Genomic DNA, 21,961 nt, shown 5'->3' with positions numbered 1-21,961 from the left:
TATCAATCTTTATGTCTCGACCATTTCGAGACTCCTCGTCATGTCCGTGATCACATCCGGGACTCCGAACAAACTTAGGTACATCAAAACTTATAAACTCATAATAAAACTGTCATCGTAACGTTAAGCGTGCGGACCCTACGGGTTCAAGAACTATGTAGACATGACCTAGAACCATTCTCGGTCAATAACCAATAGCGGGACCTGGATGCCCATATTGGTTCCTACATATTCTACGAAGATCTTTTATCGGTCAAACCGCATAACAACATACATTGTTCCCTTTGTCATCGGTATGTTACTTGCCCGAGATTTGATCGTTGGTATCCAATACCTAGTTCAATCTCATTACCGGCAAGTCTCTTTACTCGTTCTGTAACACATCATCTTATAACTAACTCATTAGTTACAATGCTTGCAAGGCTTAGGTGATGAGTATTACCGAGAGGGCCTAGAGATACCTCTCCGACAATCGGAGTGACAAAACCTAATCTCGAATTATGCCAACCCAACATGTACCTTCGGAAACACCTGTAGAGCACCTTTATAATCACCCAGTTACATTGTGACGTTTGGTAGCACATAAAGTGTTCTTCCAGTAAATGGGATTTGCACAATCTCATAGTTGCAGGAACTTTGTATAAGTCATGAAGAAAGCAATAGCAATATACTAAACGATCAAGTGCTAGGCTAACAGAATGGGTCATGTCAATCACATCATTCTCCTAATGATGTGATTGCGTTAATCAAATGAAAACTCTTTCGTCCATGGCTAGGAAACTTAACCATCTTTGATTCACGAGCTAGTCAAGTAGAGGCATACTAGTGACACTATGTTTGTCTATGTATTCACACATGTATTATGTTTCCGGTTAATACAATTCTAGCATGAATAATAAACATTTATCTTGGAATAAGGAAATAAATAATAACTTTATTATTGCCTCTAGGGCATATTTCCTTCACACGGTGAGCATGAGAGTTTGTAGCATAACCAACAAATATGACCTCATAAGCTCTAGCCTCAAATTTAGACAAACGAACACCTTTCTTGAGAATGAAATGCTTACACCCAAACACCCGGAAGTACTTGAGATTGGGCTTGTTTCCGATGAGTATCTCATAAGGAGTCGTGTTCAAGCCTTTGCGGAGATAGAGCCGATTGGATGCATGACATGCCGTGTTGATGGCTTTGGCCCAAAAGTTGTATGGAGACTTGAACTTCGCCATCATGGTCCTTGCCGCATCCATCAACATCCGGTTCTTCCTCTCCGCAACACCATTTTGTTGAGGGGTATATGGTGCAGAATATTGATGCTTGATCCCCTCATCACTAAGAAACTCATCCAAGGTGTAGTTCTTGAACTCGGTGCCGTTGTCACTTCTTATTGTCAAGATCTTTGCATTATGTTGACATTGAGCTTCATTTGCAAAGTCGATGACGGTTTGTTGAGTCTCACTCTTCCTCTTGAAGAAGTATACCCAAGTGTATCTTGAATAATCATCCACAATCACCAAGCAATACTTTCTACCCCCAAGACTATCAAAGGATGGAGGCCCAAAGAGGTCCATGTGCAGGAGCTCCAAGGGTCTCTTCGAGTAGATGATAGTCGTGGGAGGGTGAGCCGTCTCATGAAGCTTTCCTTCGATACAAGCACTGCAAGCACGATCTTTGGCAAAACTAACATTTGTTAGTCCACGGACATGGTCCCCCTTGAGAAGACTTTGCAAAGATCTCATATTGACGTGGGCTAAACGGCGATGCCAAAGCCATCCCACATCAACTTTAGCCATTAGGCATGTCGCGGTCTTAGCGGGTTGCTCCGAAAAGTTAATCACATAGAGACCATTCTTGACATGCCCAACAAAGGCTACTTTAAGAATCTTGCTCCACAAGAGGGCCACGGTATCAATACAAAGAAGGTGACAAAGCCCATGAGTGCAAGTTGACGAACGGAAAGTAAATTGAACGCAAGGTACTCAACAAGCATGACTTTCTCGATCGTTAGATCATGAGAAATGACAACCTTGCCAAGACCCAATACCTTAGAATGTGAGGCATCACCCCACTCGACATTGGTGGGCATAGATGGGATCTTTTGCACGTTCACCACCAAGTCCTTGCTCCCGGTCATATGATTTGTTGCTCCACTATCGAGCAACCATGATCCCCCACCAGAAGCAAACACCTACAAGAGAGCAATGCATGGTTTTAGGTACCCATTTAGTAATGGGTCCTTTGATGTTAGTAACAAGGGTCTTAGGAACCCAAATAGACCATTCAATTTACTCATAAGAAGAACCAACAAATTTAGCATAAACATGCCCATCACTAGCACGACACAACACATAAGAGGGGTTAAAGTTGCCGGCTTTGTTGGGAGAGATGGCTTTGCCCTTTTTGGCATCACCACTCTTCGCATTGTTCTTCTTCTCCTTAGGAGCACCCTCTCCCTCCTTCACAAAAGTTTGCTTAAGCAGGGGAGGTCGTTTGGTCTTGTTATTCTTCTTCTCGTTCTTCTTCTTGCTCTTGGACTTGGGTGAGAACCCAACTCCCTCCTTGCCCACAACTTCCTTTTGATTGCTCAAAAGGTCGTTTAGGTTCTTCTCACCTTGTATGCATGACACAAGACCTTTCTCGAGTTGTTCCTTCAACTTGGCATTCTCCTCCACAAGATGCACATGCTCACAACACGGGTTAGTAGCATTTGCATTATCAATTAAGACCATGTGAGGAAATGTGGCCTTTTCCTTGGTTAGCTTAACTTGGAGTTGGGCATGAGACTCCTTGAGGTTTGCATGAGCACCTTTCAAGACCTTATGGGCCTTGTCAAGTACATCAAACTCCTCCTTGAGTCTAGCATGATCAACCCCAAGTTTAGCCTTCTCGGAAGTTAGTACACGAGACACAATAAGAGCATGATCAAGATCTTTCTTTAATTTGGCATGGTCATCGTTGTGTGACTCCACAAGAGCCAAACGATGCCCACGCTCTTCCTCAAGAGCATTAGAGAGATCCGATATCTCATCGGCATAGTCACGACTATGACCTTCCATCTTAGAGATGGTTTCTTCGTGAGCCTCGATCATGTCATTGGCTTCACCAAGTTGTTCCAAGAGAGCAACGAAGTGCTTCTTGGATTTGCCCTTGAGCTTACTCATGAAGGACTCAAATTCATTTATCTCCTCATTAGACCCCTTACCATCATCAAAGCCAACCGCCGAAGAAGGATTAGGAATAATGGTGGTTTGATGTTGGGGGTTACCTTGTTGGTGGCTTTAGCCATGAGGCACTTGGCGGTGATGTTCTCGTTGGGTGAATCGAAGAGAGACACCCAGGGAGTTGTGGCAATGGCAACAGATGCCATAGCCATTGCTTCACTATCTTCATCATCATCGTCATCCTCACCGTATTCTTCTTGAACTACCAACCCATGAGTAGGAGTCTTCTTGGTGAAGTTGTTCTTGTTGGGGAAGGACTTGGCTTTGTCTTTTCGGATGAACTTGCCACCATTGTCTTCCCGCTTCTCGTAAGGACAATCCGCAACGAAATGGCTCACATTGCCACAGTTGAAACAAGTTCTAACTCGTTGCTTGCCCTTGAGGCCACTTGAGTTGTTCTTGTTGAAGTTGGGTCTTGTATTCTTCTTGCTCCAAAATTGTCTTGAGGCAAGAGCCATGTGCTCATGATAATCATATTTCGTGTCTTCGGGGTTGCTCTCCTCATCTTCTTCTTCTTCCTCTTCTTCCACACTAACCTTGGCCTTCAAGGTAAGGTTGGGCTTCTTTGCCCTTTGAGAACGGAGCACCGCATTGTCGGTGGTCTTGTCCAAGATGCTCATTGCAACAAACTCATCCAACACTTCACTTGAGGTCATGGAGTGGAAATCCGGTCTTTGACGAATGACGGAGGACATGGCCTTGTTGTAGGGCATCATGGCCTTGAGGAACTTGCGCTTGATCCAATTGTCATCCGTGTCCTTGCTCCCATGATCTCGGAGTGCGACCGCGAGTTTGGTCACTCTTCAAAAGAGCTCACGAGGTTCGTCATCTTCTTTCATTGCAAACTCATCGGCTTCATCTTGCACCACTTCATAGTTGGAGCATTGAATGCTAGCACTTCCTCGATAGAGAGACACAACACATTGCCATGCGTCTTTAGCCATGGCATGAGGTCGAAGATGAGGGAGATCTTCGGGAATGATTGCATCTTGGATGATGAAGAGAGCACTCTCATTGAATTGATTATCCACGGCTTCTCGAGGGGTGAAGTTGCTAGGGTCATGTGGATAGAAACCTTCTTCTATGATTCTCCAAAGATTAGTATTCACATGTTTTAAATGATGCTTGAAACGATAAACCCAAGCATCAAAATCCTCATTTTTCACAATCTTAGGAGGAGGACCGACATGATTTAAATGAGTAGAGGGAATCGGTCCACCATAAGTAGGAGGTTCCACATGGGCATAGATGCCGGTGCCATTTCTACCACTAGTAGAAGGACCCTTTTCACTATTAGCTTCCCCCTTGTCGGAGTTAGCATCCATCACCTTGTTAGTGGGATCACCCACTTTCATCGGTGAGGTGGATAGTTTAAGTCCTTCTAGGAATTTAGTAAACATGCTTTCAACCTCGGTCGTCATGGAGGTTTTCAATGTGTCTAAAGCCACATTGAACTCCTCACGGGAGACCGAGGTTCCCCCATCGGTCGTAGACGAGATAGGATTCACAATGGAGTGCTCCTCCGCACTGTCGTTGGTGTCAACCATACTCTTCGGACGGCAAAGTCCTTAATAAAGAGACGAGGCTCTGATACCAATTGAAAGGATCGATATGGTTGACTAGAGGGGGGTGAATAGGCAACTAATAATTTTTAAGCTTTTCTTTAACAATTTAAACCTTGCGACAAAATAGGCTGTCTAGATATGCAACTAAGTGGACAACCTATATGATGCAATGAAAACTAGCACATAAGCAAGCAATAGATACAACACAAGTAACCTTGCAAAAGTAAAGGCACGAAATAACCAAGAGTGGAGCCGGTGAAGACGAGGATGTGTTACAGAAGTTCCTTCCTTTTAAAGGGAAGTACGTCTCCGTTAGAGCGGTGTGGAGGCACAATGCTCCCGAAGAAGCCACTAGGGCCACCGTAATCTCCTCACGCCCTCACACAATGCGAGATGCCATGATTCCACTATTGGTGCCCTTGAAGGCGGCGACCAAACCTTTACAAACAAGGTTGGGGCAATCTCCACAACACTTGGAGGCTCCCAACAACACCATGAAGCTTCACCACAATGGAGTATGGCTTAGAGGTGACCTCCACCGTCTAGGGTGCTCAAACACCCAAGAGTAACAAGATCCGCTAGGGATTAGTGGGGGAATCGAATATCTCTTGGTGGAAGTGTAGATCGGGCCCTTGTCACCCAATCCCGAGCAAATCAATAAGTTTGATTGGCTAGGGAGAGAGATTGGGCCAAAATGGAGCTTGGAGCAACAATGGAGCTTAGAGGTGTAAGAGGTAGTCAACTAGAGGTAGGAGACGCCCCTTTTATAGTCATGGAAAAGATCCAACCGTTATCCACATGTTCAGCCTGCGACATGCGGTACTACCGCTTCAGGAGCGTGGTACTACCGCAAGGCCACGCGATACTACCGTGGAGGACCACGGAACTTCCGTGGCAGCAGCAGAGGCCGGGACTTGCCTGACTGAGTGCAGTACTACCGCTTGCGCGGTACTACCGCTCCCCCTTGCGGTACTACCGCAAGGCAGGAAAATCAAAGCCTACGAAGAGTGTGGATGAAATAAAATACATCCATGCCTACTTCCGTTGAAAATGAAACAGTGCAAAAAATCCGACGCGGTACTACCGTGCATGAGGCGCGGTACTACCGTTGAGGCGCGGATGTAAAAAATTACATCCGCTCCTACTACCGTGACGCAGCGGTACTAGGTATGAGGGCCACGGTACTATGACTCCAGGGGAGCGGTACTACCGTGGCCTCCCGCGGTACTACCGCGCAGGTCGTGCGGTACTACCATGTGGGCGTGGATGTAAAAAATTACATCCGCCCCTACTGCCATACCGGAGTAGCACTAGGCCTGGGAGCCACGGTACTAAGGCTCCAGAGGAGCGGTACTACCGTGACCCCCAGCGGTACTACCGCAGGTCCTTGCGGTACTACCGCTCCATAGAGCAGTACTACCGCAAGTACAGTAGTAGCCGTCAGATTAAGCACTACTAGGATAACAGAGAGACACTCCAAAGTGCAAAGGAAAGGAAGGACATGTGTACGTGTTGATTCCACCCAAACCTTTCCGACGCGGACCCCCTCTTAATAGTACGGCTCTCCTACGACTCAAATCCACCAAAGAGAATCGTAGAACAACGTCGTCTTCAATAGTCTTCGAGGGGCACCGAATCATCTCGTGCTTAGTGATGAAGCGTATGAGAAACTCAAGGCACACGATTAGTCCGTAAAAGCATTGTCATCAATCACCAAAACACCTAAGGGATAAATATGCCCTTACATTTCCGATCAACAATATGTCATTCACATATACTTATCAGAAAGGTTGTAGTGCTCCCACTCACTTTCTTGTAAATACAGGCTTCAGCGCAAGTCTGTATAAAACTATATGCTTTGATCAACTCATCAAGCGTATATTCCAACTCCGAGATGCTTGCACCAGTCCATAGATGGATCGCTGGAGCTTGCACACTTTGTTAGCACATTTAGGATTGACAAAACCTTCTGGTTGCATCATATACAACTCTTCTTTAATAAATTCATTAAGGAATGTAGTTTTGTTATCCATTTGCCAGATTTCATAAAATGCAGCAATTGCTAACATGATTCGGAGAGACTTAAGCATCGCTACAAGTGAGAAAATCTCATCGTAGTCAACACCTTGAACTTGTCGAAAACCTTTCGCGAGAAGTCGAGCTTTGTAGATAGTAACACTACCATCGGCGTCTGTCTTCCTCTTGAAGATCCATTTATTCTCAATGGCTCGCCGATCATCGGGCAAGTCCACGAAAGTCCATACTTTGTTCTCATACATGGATCCTATCTCATATTTCATGGCCTTAAACCATTTTGCCGAATTTGGGCTCATCATCGCTTCCTCATAGTTCGTAGGTTCGTCATGGTCTAGCAACATGACTTTCAGAACAGGATTACCATACCACTCTGGTGCGGAACGTACTCTGGTTGACCTACGAGGTTCGGTAGTAACTTGATGCGATCCCGTTCATCAAATGACAACACATGTCTATGGCTAGGAAACCTAACCATCTTTGATTAACGAGCTAGTCAAGTAGAGGCATACTAGGGACACTCTGTTTTGTCTATGTATTCACACATGTACTAAGTTTCCGGTTAATACAATTCTAGCATGAATAATAAACATTTATCATGATATAAGGAAATATAAATAGCAACTTTATTATTGCCTCTAGGGCATATTTCCTTCAATATCACACGCAGTTTTTTGTGTGGAAACATTTGTGCAAGGTGGCCTAACGCAAACAGTTCTCTATCGGAAGCCGTGTGTGATTGTTAGTTGATCCAATAGGACTACTTTCTCGAAACCGTGTGGGTTGTTTGAGTTCATGCAGTAATCTGGTGTGTTGTCAGAGTAACCGTCTGCAATAGAAAACCCGAATAAGCGGTGTAATTATCCTATTATTGATAATCCATGTAGTAATCAAATTGACATTTCTTATAAAATACACCAGATATTTCATATCCGTATAACGGCGACCAGGATTTCATAACCAAATTATATCATATAGCTTCAGCACTCGGTTACATCAAAAGAGGGATATAGGTAGCCATGCCATTACACAACAACACCAAGTTTTACATGCAACATCGAAAACCTTTGGAAAGTAGCATCATACATGGTAAATAGACTGATGAATCTCATCTAGGAAACTGCAGAAGCGGAAGGCGAATATTGAGCCTTCAGTGATGTTGAATGTCCTTCAACTTTAGGCCAGTGGCTATGGATAATTGTCCATCCAACCTTCGTTCTCTTCAGGAAGACTTCAATATTGTACCGTGGGTGTTGAATAAATACCTTCCTCGCCTCTTGACCATGCAAGTGGTTTGAGAAGTAATCATCGGTGAACTGCTTTGGAAAGTACTAAAAACAAAGATATGCATAAATTGCTGTTATAAATATTGAAATGACACAAGGGGTAAAAAACAAGGTAAAAGAGTTAGTACCATCCTATAGTTGACTGTTGTCTTCTTCATTGTGCAAACAAAGATCTTGCTATTATTCGTTGCAAGTTTCTTTATCCTAACAATCTTTCTGAGTTTCTTGACTTGACTGATATTCATGGACATCTCATTTCCCCATATGCAAAATGGGTCGAATAGTGGGTCTAAGCCTCTGACAGCATGACCTACATGTGCAAGACCAAATTGTAAGAAACCTAAATATTAGAATGATTCCTACAACTACACAATAATGTGCTATTAGCAAAAGGACCATGCATGAGCAAACCTCGATGGTAAACTGCAGTGCCTCCCATTGTTTCCCTGCAACACATATAAGGAAGATCATGATCAGGTTAACTGAAAATTGTCATACTATCAATAGAATATGTATTGAGTACATCAAAATTCGATTTATTTCTCACGTGCATACCAATACAAAATTGTACCCACAAAAAATGAAAATCAAATTGCAGAATTGAACCAAACAGTTAACTAGACAATAGAACAAATGAACCAAAACAGTTAACTGAGCACGACATTGCAGAATAGAACATATACTAGAAGATAAGACAGTTAACGAAACCTCCTGCACCAGCGTCGCCCCCATCCAGACCGGCGGAGCACTAACCCACTCGCGCAATCACCCGGTCCATGAGTAGCGCTCGACGGGGTCGGCTCCGGCTCTACCTTAACGGGAGAAGGCGGGGCCATCGGCAGCACGACGCAGTCGCCCACCGCGGAGAGGGCCATGGCCTCCGCCATGGCCGCCTGCTATGCCGCCTCCTCTTCCTCCCTGCGACACTCCTCCTCCTCGCTCTCCTGAAGGACGGCTGCCACGGTCGCCTGGTAGGAGGCCTCCACCTCCTAGTCCTCGTCGCGGATGACGAGGGGGGTCGGCGGCGACCCGTGGCCGACTTCGCGGACGTCGCGCCGCCTGGCCTCCTCGTGCTCGAAGGTGAACTACCAAGCCTAGTTGGGCGAGTCAAAGGCATACGCGGCTCGCTGCGCTGCTCCGGCATCAGCTGCGCCCGCCGGCGTTGCACCTCCTCCGCGTGCGCCCTAGCCGACCGCTGCGCCGCCGGCACTGGGATCCTTACTGGATCCAGATGCAGTCGCGCGACAGGGTGACGTCGGGGTACGAAAGAGGCACGCGGTTCTGCCAGTGCCACTCCGGCTGGCACGTTAACGCGCTGCCGCGGCCGGCGAGCTAGCGCCAACAGAGGCAGGGGGAGCTCAGGGGAAAAGGAATGGCGGGGGCCTTGCCCTTGGCTTTGCTGCTGTTGGCGCCGGAGAAGAGCCCCATCTGGGTTGACTAGGGTGGCTAGGGTTGCCGCGGACGGGGGAGCGAGATGGGGACGGGAGCTTTCTGGAAGCGGATGAGGACCCCCCCCCCCCCGCACGGCCGGCTTAAAAAAGAACGACCGTCGTCACTAATGCGTGGGCCCGAGATGGGCGGTCGTCATAACTTAAACTGACCAAACTAGCTGCTGGGTGGTTGGACGACCACCAGGTGGGGACGTGGCGGACACCAAGAAGGCGCGTCCACGTCGATGCATTTGAGCCACAAATGCGTCAGCGCGGACGCAATTTGGGTTTGGGTCGGCGCGTTCGGTCTCCACTTTTGTCCGTGCCGACCCAAACGAACGCAGGCAGACAAAATGGGTCGCCTCATTGGAGTTGCTCTAAAAGGTATCTGTAAAGGCCCACATCCTACAAATGTTTATCCTCACATACCTGTCATTTTTATAATGGATGGCAACAACGCACCTAAAAAAGTGGTTCTTCCACTTTTGGGAGAAACAACATACAGGGTCATTTATTCTTGACATTTCTTCGACAACACTAGATGACATGGGCCGCAGGCAGCGACAGCCAAATCAAGAATTCTTTTGGACAAATAGGACTGTAGAGGAATCACGATCCGTTATAACCATTACTCCATAATGTCTAAAAACATGAGTGATGGAATCCAGTAACAGTATTGCAACATGTAAAGTAAGTTAAAGACAATGCAAGCATCTTGACATTGTAGTTAGCGTCGCCCAACCCTTCTCTTCAACCATAAATATAACAAAATGTATTTTGCATATACACAGGCGAAACATGGTAAGCATTGGACTAACATAATGTAGTCAAATTTGAATGGCAAAAGCAACAACACTTCAGTGGTTGTACCAACAGTTATAATTAGAGTGAAAAAAAACTCGCTAGAAGGAGGGCTTGAACCTCCGACCTTGTGGTTAACAGCCACACACTCTAGCCAACTAAGCTATTCCAACTATTTTGATACAAAAAGTATTTAACTCCATATAATATCACTAAAGCAAGATATAACATACAAAAGCTATGTGATCCATGGCGAATTCCATCTCAAGTGATTACAAAAGGTATCAATTTTCTAAATATTGATGTCAATCCATGAGATTGGAGATGGACATAATACACCCACCAGACATAAACCTTTTACTTTTATTAAACATTTGTAATGAAAACCTTTAGATGCTCAAAGAAGTTTGAACATTTGATCCACTGTTGCATAGTGTTTTGTATGGGTCACGCAGATACATGATAAGTTACAATACAAAATAACAAGCTAGAGCATCTCAACATGTAACTTATAATAGCAATTCCAATTCTAATATACGCTCATCATAGCATATCAGTTAAGGCCCAAGAAACAATCAAATTGTCCCTCGTTCATGAGGAAACAAAAGCAAAGGAAGAAGTTGCAAATTGAAGGTTTCAGATTGATATTGAAGAAACCGAAACCCACAAAGATGCATCAGTTGACCTCGGACCAGGAAAGAATTGAGGGTCCAATTTGAGCGAGTAATTTTTTTTTTTGACTCGTCTGCTGCGGGCTTACGCCGGCCTGATCCTTATATTACTCAAACTGAGACAATACAGAGATTTGAGTTAGGGGGTGGGGGGGGGCAGTGGCGGATCTAGGATTTTGAAGCAGGGTGGTCCATCATAAAAAAATTGACCACCAATTTGACACGCCAGCGAGGATCCATGATCTTTGGGTGTTTAGAATAAAGGCAAAAATATTGTCCAATATAATATCTAACAATATTATGTAACAAGAACATTTTTTTTTCAAAAGAAGGCATGGCACTGTTATCCTTTCCCTGTAGAAATATTCTTGCGCGAAGAATGAAAAGAAAACTGCTTTCAAATAACAAAGGTAACAGGGCATCAATGTGACAAAGAGATTTTGCAAAATCAGCGGTCGTAATTGGGCTTGAGAGTCCGTGAGAGGGTACCAAAAAATGTAGGTACTCACTCGAGCAAAAGTTGTAGTCACCCCTTTGGTAAGCAAAAAATCACGAGGAATCAGCGGACGAGTAGAGTGCCTTTCTAGTCAGAAAATCGAAGGACACAGTGCGGTGTTGAACGTCCTGGTTAATAGACAGTATTGGGCTTTTATTTTATTCACAGTTTTACCTTTGGGGGGGGGGGAAAGAAAGAAAGGAAGATTACATGAAGGTTACAATCTCACAGCAAGGTGTGACAACATAGAGCCCCAGTCCCAGAGTAGAGCTTGTCGTTGGATATTCTTGCATTTGTGTGACCATTGCGCCAGATCATCAGCCACAGCCCTAGCAATGTGGTGGGTGAAGAGTGTCATTTCAAAAAATCTTAGCTTTCTTTTTTGCGAAAAAACTTCCAATCTATTCATCTTCAATCATGGCAGTACAACGAATACCAGAAATAAAAATTACATCCAGATGCATAGACCACCTAGCGACGACTACAAGCACCGAAGCAAGCCGAAGACGCGCCGCCATCATCACCCCTCCATCGCCGGAGCCGGTCACAATTTGTTGTAGTAGACAGTCGGGAAGTCGTCGTGCTAAGGCCTCATAGGACCAACACCCCAGAATAGCAACCGCTGCCGATAAAATATAACGTAGATCGAAAGGATCCAAACCGAAGACACACGAACGTAGACGAACAACGACGAGATCCGAGCAAATCCACCAAAGATAGATCTACCGAAGACACACCTCCACACGCCCACCAACGATGCTAGACGCACCGCCGGAACGGGGACTAGGCGGGGAGAAATTTATTCCATCTTCAGGGAGCTGCCGACGTCTCGCCTTCCTGAGAATTGCTAGGGCTAGGGCTAGTGGCGGATCTAGGATTTTGAAGCAGGGTGGTCCATCATAAAAGAAAATTGACCACTAATTTGACATGCCAGCGAGGATCCATGATCCAAACTTGGGTGTTTAAAATAAAGACAAAAAAAATCATCCAATGTAACATCTAACAGTATTATGTAACAAGAACAATTTTTTTCAAAAGGAGGCATGGCACTGTTATCCTTTCCTTGTAGAAATATTCTTGTGCGAACAATGAAAAGAAAACTGCTTTCAAATAACAAGGGTAACATGGCATCAATGTGACAAAAAGATTTTGCAAAATCAGCGGTTCTAATTGGGCTTGGGAGTCCAGGAGAGGGTACCAAAAAATGTAGGTACTCACTCTAGCAAAAGCCGTAGTCGCCCCTTTGGTAAGCTGTGTTGAATGTCCTGGTTAATAGACAGTATTGGGCTTTTATTTTATTCACAGTTTTACCTCCTGTAGTATGGGCTGATCCAAAATCCCAGGCAGTTCCGGAGTAGAGCTTGTCGTTGGATATTCTTGCATCTGTGTCACAATAGCGCCAAGTCATCAGCCACAGTCCTAGCAATGTGGTGGGTGAACAGTCTCATTTCAAAAAATCTTAGCATTACAACGCTTCCCGGTGTTCCAGAGAATTGTAATGAGAACGATAGAGCGAACTTTGTCCATCAGAGCCCGCAGCCAGACGTCACCGAGGCTGCCAGGCGTGCCACCATATAGGCTGTAAAGCTCGTCCCGGAGAGATCGGAAGCACGGCTGAGGAGAAGGTGTGTGATGCTATCGCAGGCGCCGCACAATAGGCAAGCATCAGAGGTAGCGATTGATCTACAAAGTCTCCTCTCGTTGGTTTAAACATGATATTTATGTGCTAGCCAAACGAGATTCCTCAAGCTTCCTCGAGCTTGTCCAGGAGATTGATAGGAGATTGATGGTCGTATGGCAATTCTTGGCCAGGATGGAAGGGAGACAATAGTTGGCCGACCATTTTTTAGCCATATCACGAGTGCGCTTGAGGCGAAAGGCAAGCATATCTACCGAACCCCTCAAGCAGTGCCGCAAACCGACGCTAGCCCAATTTGTAGCAACCTGATTCCGGAAACTTGAGTTTGCAGGAAGAGCGTTGTTAAGACGAAAAATCACAGGTTTCGGGATTTGAATAGCAGCAGCAAGTTGAATGGGAACATGGTCAGACGTGGATCGGTAGAGGAGGTCAGAGAGCTATCCGGGAATTTTTGAACCCAAGCAACGTTAACCAACGCACGATCAAGTCCCACTAAAGTGGGCACGACCTGTTGGTTAGACCACGTAAACAGCCAATCAAGAAGAAGCATCATATTTTGTTTGAAGCGAGTATTTGTCATGTATGTCAAACAAATAACCTGCAAAAAGAAGCATCATATTTTGTTTGAAGCCTACAACCGAACAAGTATCAACTTCATGCTATACACTGACATATTTGAAAATATGTACTATAGTACGATAGTGAGTCACATATAGTACAAAATAAGGGATTACACTAACAGTAGAAACAAATTAATCATCTAGGGAACAAAATTTGATGTGCTAAAATACTAAAGAAAGGAAAAATAGTGGTAGCAATACAAGGCACTTGTCACAACATTTAGGTCAAATGAATAAATTCATACAAGGAAAGATGTATGATACATAAAAAGAAGTAAACACATAACCTATACGAAGTGAAACATAGCAGAAAAGAACATGGCAAATGGATGTATTGCGCATGCAGATTCTAGAATGTTAATTCTAGCTCGGTAAGAACATGAAAGTTGTGCAACCAAATATTTAAACAATCAACAAGGATTGACAACCACCATAAGTACTTTACATAAGAGTCACAACTTAGGCACACAATGATATTGATGCAAAGGATGTGCAAACGACACTTCAAAAGAATTAGCGACATAAGTATCAAGTAGGATACTACTCCCTCCGTTCCAAATTACTCGTCGTGGTTTTAGTTCAAATTTGAACTAAAACCACAACGAGTAATTTGGAACGGAGGGAGTACAATGTAAGAGACACAACTTAGGCTGACAAAAATGTTATATTCACCTTGCAGAGACTTCATGGCAGAAAAATGCCGGGGCAGGAGTTTCTAAGACAACATAAGCTATTACGTGTCTACTATTATATCCTCTTTGACCAGCCTTACTTCACAGAACCCGATAAATTAAAAGGGCAAAATATATGTAGAGAAGCAAGAGTCAAGAAGCTGAAGACTGAGACATAGATTGGTAAGAACATAAACATAAAATATAGTTCAGTTATGAACAAAATGACAAATAAACTCAAAACAATAATAGCAAGAGAATCATATGCATAAAAGGATACGTGCAAGCTCCTATCTAGTACAGTTGGATGGTAGACTTTCAACATGTAGAGTGTTTGATGCATCTGAAGGAAGAGAAGGCCCATAATAACCAATAAAAGGTATCTGCAAAGATGTACCAAGCCAAGTCTTTCTTTCGGTTCTAGAGGAGCCTTACTTGACAACAATGACAATCTCAAACGATCGGAAAGCCATATATACATGGTGTATGTACAACAGCCAGCCTGCCTTCACCTTGCATACAAAGCCTTGATGTCTGGGCACATTGTCCTGTTGTCCAGAAGCTCATCCCCATAGCCGTCGATATCGACTTCATTCAACTGGAAGTCCTCCGACTTGCAGCGCTGCTCGCTCCATTCAAACCACAGCTTTGGTATCACCTCCTTGAATGCAGTTTCATAGGTGTTCTCCTCCAGAGAATTAGCTGCTACGAGCCAACACTTTCTTCTGCTGCCTGACAGGTAGCAGAGGGGTTCAAAACATCTAGAATGACGACTCTTGATGCGCCCACCAGGGAGATGCCCTCCCCACATGCCTTGGTAGAGCCAAAGAGGTCTTTTGCATCAATAGAGTTGTTAAACTGATCCATTGTCAGACTTCTATCTTCTGAAGTAGATTTATTATCACCACGGATCACAAAGAACTCCTTTCCTACTTGCCAGCCCCTTGTCTTAGCCAATAGCCTTTCCAAAAAAAATCATGGGAAGTAATGTACTGACTAAATGCAATGACCTCTCCCACAGATTCCGCAAGTGCCAGGATATTGGTGAAAAATCTGGCCTTCGCACCGTCGGCCACGTTGATAGACCGGACCAGATTATCAACAGTTACATCTGTAAAGCTGGAAGCTCTATCTGCAACATCAACTTCTAATATTTCTTACAGGCATGGATGCATGTACAGGGCAGTTCCTATTGCGTGTTTTTTACTTCTCAATTCTCATAGGCTTCCAACTTATGAAAGATTTCTTTCTGCTTGGGACTGAGTTTCAAGAAGACACTGAAGTCTACTAGGCCAGGTAGTTCATCCAAGATATCACCCTTATAGTAGTGAAGCAAATCTTTTGTTAGTTCTCTGAGACTTCTAATGATATGTGCTTTTCTCGTGAAGTTATCATCATGCAGTAGGGTCTCTTCTACTGACTCGGTGAATTTATCAGAGACCCCTTTTGAAATCCCGCGACCTGATATTGATACTTATCAACGATAGGATGAGATGCTACTATCTTGAGAAACTTTGGGCGTACAAGATTCAAGGTGTTGAACACTTCTGCGACGTGATTCTAGGAAAGTATAGGATGAGATGCTACTATCTTGAGAAACTTTGGGCGTACAAGGTTCAAGATGTTGAACACTTCTGCGACGTGATTCTGGGAAAGTGTAAGGACCACATTACGTGGAGTATGTACTCTGCACAGTGATTCTAGCACATAGTCAACTCATTCCTAGGTCTATGGCCTTCATCCATTATAAGTAGGTTAGAGACCATAAGCAACATGTCCCAGCATACAGCTGCGACGGTGACAACCCCATCACTGTTAATGATCCAAGAGAACTGGGTGTATCCAACCAAAGAGGATACTCCTATTGGCTTGCCAAGCGTTAAGGATTTCCAACTGATCTCTCTGTCACCCTTGACAGAGCACAAATCATACAGTGACAATCTCGTCAGAATCCTTTGAACGCTTTTCAGAGAAATATGATCTTGACCTTGATGCCTGACATGAGGTAAACGTAATGTCAATTGATTGTTCCAATCATACATTTAAACTTCAGTTCATTCCAAAGTTTATATTATGCCATCATTACATTTCTGAAAAATTATACTGCATAACAGAAGATACCAAATATCAGAAAATAACTACATGTGCTATACTAGAAAAGATTATTCATGCTGGAAATACAGGAATAACCAAAATAACAACCCACGAGGTCCGTCAGGCTCTGCAGCATGAGCAAATGTGTCAATTTTGTTGGATAAGATTGCATGAACTAATTCTCAGGTATGATTGGCATATTGTGCCCCTTTAGGCACTTGGCTCTTATAAAAACAGATTTTGTTCAAACAACGTAATAGTACAAAATAAAAAATGTATTTCAAAGCAGTTTCAGCACACCAAATGGGAATCCCACACGTGCCTGTGGGCCGCTTTGCTGTTGCTAAAAAGTATATTTGGTAAGAACTTCCGGAAAATTAAAACTAGATATCTTGCTAAACGGCCTCAGAGATACAGAAGCATCATCACACATCTTAAACAAATAACATACCTTTCTCCACTGATAATCAATGATTGTGTCAGCCCTTCTCTCACAATCATACCGCAGACACGGCATACATGGCCCAGATCTTCATGAATCTGTATTTCATGATTGCAGACATTGTTCACCTCTTTCTCATTGGCTGCCTCTTCAAGTGTGTCAAGCTGGCCAATAAATATAACTAAATCATTATGGCAAGCAACATAAATCCAAATAAACAATTTAATAAAGATAAAGTTTACAGATTTCTCTTATTGAGCTGAGCTCATCTATTCTCAAACTTTACAAGTTGAATTAATTTGCAGACAGAGCACGAAATTATAAGCACAACTATAAAATTACAAAATGATATGTTTCAAAATGCTGCAGCAACAAAAGTCATAAGTCTGATTATAATTTGTACCTTAGAGCTTTCAAGTGGCACTGAGTACTTATTCCAAAAATCTTCAAGACCATCACTTTCCTTTTATTTTATATGTTCTTCCTCCATAGGCTCATCTTCCCCCATAGGCTCATCTTCCTCCATAGGATCATCTTACCCCAGAGGATTGTAAGGTTCTGAGGGCAAATCAAATACTGCTGGATTTGCTTCTCTTTTTTTATTTTTATTTTCTTGGCACAATTTCAACATCCCCATCTACTTGGGAGCTTGGATCAACTTTTCGTTTTTTTCTCTCCTTCGGAAGTGGAGGGGAAACTTGTGTTTCTGCTATTTTCTCATTATGGGTAGCAACCTACATTGAGCAGGAAGAGTTATGGCTGGAAGATGAAAATTTTCAGCTTTGAATTGGAATAGATTCAGCAAATATCAAACAATTATACTCCATTCTTTTCAGTACAAGAGAAAGGGGTACTTGTGAACTAAGATGCGTCAAATAATTATGGATGAACATTAAAAAAAATTGAAAACAAAGATAACAGTTTCGCAGTGCCCTTCAGAGATACTGATGAGGCAGTGCAAAGTTGATGCTACTAGTTTGTCATTACACACATGTAGAACAAAATTGACAATATAACTCTCAGTAAAAAATTGCAAGTGAAAAGTACATACAGCCAGATCATGGATACGTTCCTCGGGTCTTTTCTACAATATAGCTCTCTCAAACATAACTGCCATGGTTGATAGCTGGCCGAAGGATACTGATTCATTAAAGTTGCACTTGGACTATATGGAACAATTTGACTGTTTTGGTCTCTATCATGCATTGTCTCATTTAATTCATCAATTCCTTTGACTACCACTCTCATGAGAGCACCAGCCTGTTCTGATGGTATCAGCTGTTTATTTTTCTCAGGCGTCAGTTGTTTGTGTGCTCCTGTGCTTTCATCATCATCATCCGAATCAAGAACTATTATGTCACTCTTTTTCTGTTCTCTTTGCTCGATAGAATTGGCCATATTAGTTTCAACACTCGGCCCATAACTCAGAGCGGGCTCGGGCAGAGTAGAAAGGAAAGTTAACAATTGGACCTTCTGAGCATACAAGCTGTCCCACTCCTCGGTAACACTGCCACATCCCCAACTGTGAATCGTATTTGCAGTAAGTGAAAGATGATTCATTAGTTATTATCATATAAGAGAGAAGAACTAAATTTGCACCAGAATGGAAGTAGCACTTCTGCTGATGTTGCATATAAGCCCCATGCAAGGTAGACAAGAAAAATGTGGGATGCGTACAAGGCAATCATAAGTAGAAGCACAGACAGTTACATGTGGAGAACTATAATGATCATAAAATGCAGCAGCCATTATGTAGTAGTCAACCCACTAATTTTTTAACACAAGCATAGTAATTGATGAACAAATAGGCACCTTATTCATCAATTCTTTCTCCTAGGTTTACTAGGTATCCTTATTTTTGGCATCGAGCTCTGTATTTCACCTGGTACAATCCAATTCAAGTAGTAATGAAACTTTTTGCGTAAAGCTAGTAGCTAGTAGCTACTTGAGATACACTAGAAATATCACCTATAGTAAATTCAGTCCAAATTCAAATACTGTTCTTTGCTTCTAATCATGCACAGAATACCCAGAAAAGGAGTCTTTAAAGAAAAGAAAAACACAAAGGTGATGTGAGTGTAAAGGGCAGTGGAAATACTTCAACTGGGCAATCTATATTCACACTAGCATTTCAAAGAGCAAAGTTGCTTCAATACCTACAAATATACAAGCTTGCAAACAACAATGTACTAGCAGGAAACAGATCACCACAATAACACCCATGACCGTATCCAGCATAGGAAAGAACAATACACATGAAACAACCAGAAAGTGGAAACCTGCCAACTGATGTGGTCTCATTTGCTGCTTTTCATGTCTTGGATGAATAGCAGTGTCTAACGCAATGAGTTCTTCAGCGACTCTTAACATCACCAACGACAATATCGTCAGAATCCTTTCAACGCATTTCACAGAAATGTAATCTTGACCTTGATGCCTGACATGAGGTAAACTCAATAACAATGATACATTTAAATTTCATGAATGCCATGAAAAACATTGAAAATAATGATAAGCCAAATTCCATATTTGTTACTAAACCCATGTCATGTGCAATATTGCCAGGCCACATCATCTATCTATCTATTTATAGTAAAAGCACAACATGGTAGAAATAGAAAAGTAGACTATAAATTCTCACAAAAAGGCAAAACATCCAACCGTTGGTTGAACAGACCAACTTATTGATCAATTTTTTGCACAAACTATTCCATTTCAAAAACAAAAAATGTTTGAGCACAAACTGCATGAACCACATCCTACCATTGTTTATCCTCGCATACCTGTCATTTTTATAATGCATGGCAACAATGCATCTAAAAAAAGTGGCGCTTCCACTTTTGGAGAAGCAGGAAACAATAATCTGCCATGCTTCTGTTCTAGATTCTCGTTAACAAATCCAAACATGTACGTATTAGTCTACAAAACAATATCTCAAATATCCCTGTTAAGCTAGAAAACAACCACAGAATTGACTATTAAGCTTCCCGCAAAAAATATTTGAAGATAGGGCTATACTGCTACTGTAAGGAGAAGCCATAAAATGGAAAGATCCATTATATGTTACATTAACATTACTCATGGCCAGAGTAGTTGTACAAAATGATTGCCGTGTGAATCTGCGAAACCACACACCAGTGTGATGAGTAAGCAGCTAAACAGCTATATATTATAAGCATTGTATCTTATGCATAGAAGAACAGTATCTTAAACGTATCTGAGCAGAAATAGACTCCCAAAAACATATTGCAGTGCACGCAAATAAAACAAGCATTTCATGGATACATTGAGGGACATTGCCATAAATGCCAACGAAAATACACTAATGGTAAACTGACAGGGGAAATGTAAGGATGACATGGTAAACTGACAGGGGAAATGTAAGGATGATATGGCAATGACTTGAATCAAACATACCGGTCTTTGTGTAGACAAACCAAACATCCATTTAACTACTATGTCATGCAATCTAATCCAATCCAATTCAAATTCATGGATAAATTTGAAAAACATTGCAAGGTCAAATTGATGGGCAAATAGGTTCCTATTTTTAGGGTCATGGCCAAATAATTTCCTCTGAACTAACGCACACCCAACATTTCTGCTTGAGTTGCACATTTGTACGGAGCAGTCGCAGTGTCGCACCATCTGAGAATAATTTTACAGAGCTAGCATCTCCTACTTTTGTTCTTTCTAGAATAAACATGGAAAGATGCATCATTTTCTTGGAAGAAGAGCCAAAGCGGCTGATACAACATTTTTCGGCCTACTGTGCTAACCTGCGGGATTAGCAACCAAAATTGGCAATTTCTATTGACAATTATGGTGACAGCTGACAAGAGAAGTATACAGAAACTAAGGGACGATTGCGGCTTGCCTCAGCTCCCTAGCGGCTGCTGCTTCACCCGTGGTGAGGGTGCGGCCATGCGCCACGACGCTACCTGTCGCTCCGCCTCCCAACCATCCTCCTACGCGGCGCACTCTTGCCACCGCTGACCGCGAATACGATACCACGCCGCACCTGCCGCTGCCATCTCCCTCTCCGTCTCAGTGGGCTTTCCCGACTGGGCCTCCATAATGTGCATCTAACACAATTAAGAGGCCCACTACCAACCTCAAACACCATCACCATTAAGGCTCATCATCTCGCCATCTTCCTCCTCAGCTCGAACCCTCCCGTGCCCCATTCTAAAAAAATGACTCCTTGCCGTTTCCTCCTTCCTCGCCGGCGGCGCGGTTGGACGGAGAGATCCCCTACTATCTGCCACGGGCTGCGGGTACACGCACCCGCCACCGATGAGGACACGGTACGGCAGAACACAACCAAAAAGATCTTCACAATTCCCAAGCATCCACCGGAAATCAGGACGCCCGGCGGGTAGTTCCGCGCATCCCTCCCCTGCCAACGCGAGCTTCACCCAAAACCGCAAGGAATCCTACCACCCCAACCCCGCGCGGCGCCCACACACAAAGGGACATGATTGAGAGTCATGGCATATGGTTACTTGGTTGGCCGAAGTGTGATGGACACAATTGTGGCAATTTAGCCAAAAGAGCATGACAGGTGGGCTAGGTGACTAAGTGATTATGAACCGAACACAATCGATCTTGCCTGAGTAACCCAACAACAGAAAACATCATTGGACCGAACAGAACTTTGCTTATCTTCAAGATAAGCAGCTTAAAGAGCACCAAGCACATGCCATGTCATGGACTTTGTGTAATCCACAATAGAACTATATTGACGTAATATGCCCACCAAACAGAAACCTTTTACTTTTGTAAAATATTGGTGATATGAAACCTTCAGTTGCTCATAACTGTATTGTATGGGCCACACAGATACATGATAAGTTATGGTACAAAAAATGACAAACTAGAGCATCTCATGAACATTTAACTTTAAAAAACCAATTCCAGTTCTAATATAGGCTCATCATAGTGTATCAGGTAAAGCCTGAGAAATAATTAATTAAGTTGTCCATTCTCA

The 21,961-nt window shown here is 43.2% G+C and overlaps 1 non-coding gene and 1 pseudogene across 1 annotated transcript; both read right to left on the bottom strand.

Annotated features, from left to right (window-relative positions):
• Positions 1–10,437: 10,437 nt before the first annotated feature.
• Positions 10,438–10,511, bottom strand: TRNAN-GUU (transfer RNA asparagine (anticodon GUU)). Its single transcript has one exon. It is a non-coding gene; the product is annotated as a tRNA-Asn (tRNA).
• A 4,316-nt stretch (positions 10,512–14,827) lies between these two features.
• Positions 14,828–19,244, bottom strand: LOC123114928 (protein CHROMATIN REMODELING 35-like; annotated as a pseudogene).
• Between the last annotated feature and the right edge of the window lie 2,717 nt (positions 19,245–21,961).

Source organism: Triticum aestivum, chromosome 5B (genome assembly GCF_018294505.1).
Source record: "Triticum aestivum cultivar Chinese Spring chromosome 5B, IWGSC CS RefSeq v2.1, whole genome shotgun sequence".
Taxonomy (NCBI): Eukaryota; Viridiplantae; Streptophyta; class Magnoliopsida; order Poales; family Poaceae; genus Triticum; species Triticum aestivum.
Note: the sequence above shows the minus strand (reverse complement) of the source record. Positions and strands in the feature narration are given on the sequence as shown.